Raw genomic sequence first — 4,632 nt, forward strand, 5'->3', positions numbered from 1 at the left:
GGGCAGAGAGAGAGGGAGACACAGAATCGGAAACAGGCTCCAGGCTCTGAGCCATCAGCCCAGAGCCTGACGCGGGGCTCGAACTCACGGACCGCGAGATCGTGACCTGGCTGAAGTCGGACGCTTAACCGACTGCGCCACCCAGGCGCCCCTCCACCAGATTCTTTTTGTTCACCTAGCATATCTGCATTTTTGCTTCTTTTGAGTCAGAAACTTAATTCATGTCCCATTTCTTTCCCATAGTAATAGATCACCAATTTTTAGCCGGGTGTATAGCCACTGCAATAAAGGCAATATATGCCAGCTCCCCCTGGACTATGTGTGGTCACGTGACTGAGTTCTAGTCAATGGGGTACGAGTGGAAGAAGCGTACATACAACTTCCCAGATGTGTCCTGTGGTGGTTTTATATATGTCCACAAATTCTTTGATAGTCCTTCTTGCATTAAGGTGAAGCCTAATCCTCCTCCCTTTAAGTATATGCTGTACATAGGGACTTGCATCTAATGAACATCATGTGGCAGAAGTCACTGTGTGTGACCTGCAAGATTTAGGACCGAAGAGGCAGTTGGCTTCCCTCCTTGCTCTATCTTGTAATAACCACTCTTGGGAAGCCAACTGCAAGGTCATGAGGACAATCAAGAAGCCCTGGGGAGAGGCCCATGTGGTGAGGAACTGAGGCTTCCTGCCAATAGCCACACGAGCCATCTTGGAAGCAAGTTCTGAAGCTTTCGGTCTAGCCCTCAGATGACTGCCGTCCTGGTGGACATCTTGACTGCAGCCTCTGAATTCCTGACTCAGGGAAGCTGAGATGATAAATGTTGATTGTTTTAAGCAACTCAGTTTTGGGGTAATCTGTTATGCAGCAGTAAACACCCGATACACGCCCTTAAGAGGATGGGTGGGTCTTCCCTTCCTCTTTCCCCTCTCTCTGGATGGAAGGTGGATATGTGAAGTGCCATCTTGGATCTTGCAAATGAGGGCAACATCCTGGGAATGGAGGAGCAACAACATGGATGGGGTCTGGGCCCTCGGCGGCTTTGTAGAGCAGAGTCAGAATAACAACACACTTGTCTGAGAGGGAACTCAACAGCCACAGTAATAAAGCCAGAGCTTCCCAATGTTGGGCCTCCCTGGTGTGTGTAAATGGGGTCCAGGTGTGTGAAGCTACTGTTGCCTTCATCCCTGGGCCAGCGGCTTCTGCACACAAGCAACCCTGTTCTTTTACGCCACTGAGCTATATGATTGTTATCGTTTTCTCTGGGTGCCAGCATGGAAATAAAACTTGGGAAGCTTTGGATCTCTGTCACAACAACCAAATTTTATCCTAACAAAGGCATCTTGAAAAGTGAGACATCACTTAATATGTTTAACATGCATTCTCCTAACTAAGGCGCCTGGGTAGTCGTGCCCTGAAGGGATCTGTCACATCTTGGCAGGTGAGGCTGACGGGTGTTGCAGGTGGTCAGGCTTTCCCCAGGTCCAAGAGGCCCCACCGTGTTGGCGGTCACTCACCCTGTCTGGGCTGAGGGCCAACTGTGCAAACAAAGGAACAACCTTTCCTTGCCAGCCTCAGAGAACTGGCTGCCTTTGAGTCCGGCTCCCTTCCCCTGACCCCGTCCATTCCCCAAGATCCCTTTTCTTTTTGGACTCTGCCCACCTCAGGGACAGAGGCAGCGACAGATCTGAGGCAGACGCAGTTCCTCTTCTCATAAACTGTTTAATGTCACTTATCCCTGATGATGGTTGTGGGTCACACATCCAGATAGAATCAAGCCTCATTTGGGCAGAATGCTTTTAGGAGGGATGGGACTGGGGCTTTCCTGATTTCACCTACTCAGGACAGTAGAATCGCAATTTTAATAGCTAGGTAAGTTTCACCTGACCCAGATAACCAGCTGAAGGTATCCTTTTCTGTGTTTAAACTAAGGACTATATGAAGTCAACGAAAGGATTTGTTTTAGCATGAATGACTTCACATTGTGATGTGAAAATGACATACATGTTACAATATCGCTTAGGCAAACACAAACTCAAATCTGTATGACCGTGAATATTCTATAGCGGCATTCTGGGGTCACCGCCCGGCAGTTTCTATTAACTAGTGGGAACTCAGAGCAGTGTGGCCAGGAAATGGCACCGATGTGGACCTAGCGGGCTCCCTTAGGCCCTTCACACTCGCTCTCTCTACTGCTGCTCTTGGGATCCGGTGTTTTCTTGTTTCAGGGCCCTTATTTTAAAATTAGTTTCAGGATCTCATAAGGCAATCGCGTATAATTGGCGAGCAATAAAGGGGTTTTTCCCCCCTTCTTTTTTGGGGCGACTTTTTATTCTGGTAAAGTATATATAACATAAAAATTTAACATTTCAATCATTTTTATTTTCATTTATTTATTTATTTTTAAAAAGCCTTTTTTTTTTTTAATGTTTATTTTTAAGAGAGAGAGTAAGAGTGCAAGCGGGGGAGGGACAGAGATAAAGGGAGACACAGAATCTGAAGCAGGCTCCAGGCTCCAAGCTGTCAGCACAGAGCCCAGCGCGGGGCTCGAACTCACAAACCACAAGATCATGACCTGAGCCGAAGGTGGACGGCATCCAGGCGTCCCTCAATCATTTTTAATTGTACAATTCAGTAGTACTAAGTACCTTCACAGTGTTGTATAGCCGTCACCACAATCCATCTCCAGAGCTGAAACTCAGAACTCATATAAGTTCCCATTTACCTGCCCCCAGCCCCTGGTAACTCTATTCTACTTTCTGCCGTTATGAATGGCCTATTCTAGCTACCTCATATAAGTGGAATCATACAGTATTTGTCCTTTTGTGTTTGGCTGATTTCACTCAGCATAATGACTTCCATGCTGCAGCACGTGTCAAAAGTTCTATTCCTTCTTATGACTGAGGGTTAAGTTTTTAATCAACAGATTTTCACCGAGGTTGGATGTTTCCAACGCATCCTGCAAAATTCCTGCATTTATTAAGCCTGGAATTGGCTTCTCTCTTTCCTGCATCTTTGTTCTCTTTATTCTCTACATGGTGTCTGACATCTGGTAGTACCTGGGCAAGGGGTTTCATTCAGTTCTCTTGGATGAGAAGAGGCACTCCCAGGTTGGAGGTCTGTGCTGCGAACAGATGCCCTGTGGAGCAGAGGCCACTGTCTTTGGTGACAGCTCAGGAACACTCGCTGTCCCATGCCACCCACACGTTCTGTAACATCATGCTTTGGTGTGTTCAATGTGGCTTCATGTTTCTTATTTGATTTCATCCAAACCCTATGATGTAGGCTGGGTGGCAGTAACCCCTTTTCACTCTCAGAAGACTAAGGCCCAGGAAGGCGATGGTTCTTGTCTCCCCAGGAGATCGGTGGCTTCGTTGAGACTAGATGAGGGTACTCAAGTCCAGGAATTCTTCCATTACCACACGGAGCGTCTGGAAGACAGCAAAGATTTCAGGGTCCCTTTTTCTCATGTGGTCCTTCCTCCTGTCTTGAGGGGGTTGGATGGAGTGATAGGTGTGGAAAACATGGGGGGAAAGGAAGAACGAACACTGGTACTTTCCATTCATTCCTCAGCTGGTGGCAAACCCAGCTTTCTTTTGAGCTACCATTAGGGCTGAGTCTGGTGCCCTCAAGAGGCAAGGGTGGGAAGGTGGCAAACTGGAATGTGTCACCTCCCCGGGACTCTGGGCTAAAACCCTGGAGCTGGGAGCCTTCTTAATTGCATAGACTTCCTACAGGAAGTGCCAGTAACTACAGCCCATTTGAGAATAAATGATTCGTGCACATGATTCAAATATGATGAGATACAAAGGGAATGCTGTGAAAAATCTCTTCTCTCTCCTGTCACCAGCACACAATTCCTTCCTTAGAGGCATCAATGTTTTTCTACTTTTGTATATCTTTCCTGAGAAATGTTACATACACATGCAAGTACATACACACACACACACACACACACACACACATCAATGTATGCATGGATGTGGATGTATATGCCTATGTATATACACATATTTTTGCTTGCTTCCTTTTTTCCCCAGAAATAGTGGCATATTGTGCATAGAGCTCTGTGCATTGCTCTCCCCCATTTAATATATAATAGTAAGAGCAATAAACATTTATTAAGTGCTTACCAAGTACTGAGTACTGTTCTAAGAACTTGATGTGTATTCATTGTCTTAGTTCATTTAATCCTCATGGCAACCCCATGAGGTAACATTATTTTTTCAACACTACTCATAATAAAAACCATGCAAATTAAAACAACACTGAGATACTGCTTTTCATCCATCGTGCTGCTAAAGATCAAAAAGCTTGCTAACACATCCTGTGGGAAAGGGTGTGGGGAAACCGACAGTCCATAGATTGTTGGCAAGCAATTTAGCAATATCTATCAAAATTACAAAGGTACATAACTTTGAGCCAGCAACTCCACTTCTAGAAATTTTCCCTGCAGATATACTTCACAGACGCTGAATGACTTGGGCACAAATTGCTCATGCAACATTGTTTGTGGTAGCAAAAGTTTGAGAAAAACTTAAATGCACATCAGTAGAGACTGGCTAAGTAATTACGGTATATCCACATCCATTCCTTGGAATATTAGGCTGTTATTTTTAAAACAAGTCAACTTTT

The sequence above is a fragment of the Lynx rufus genome, unplaced genomic scaffold (genome assembly GCF_022079265.1).
Source record: "Lynx rufus isolate CCGP_SWC_20201006 ecotype Redwood Valley unplaced genomic scaffold, mLynRuf1.p SCAF_8, whole genome shotgun sequence".
Taxonomy (NCBI): domain Eukaryota; kingdom Metazoa; phylum Chordata; class Mammalia; order Carnivora; family Felidae; genus Lynx; species Lynx rufus.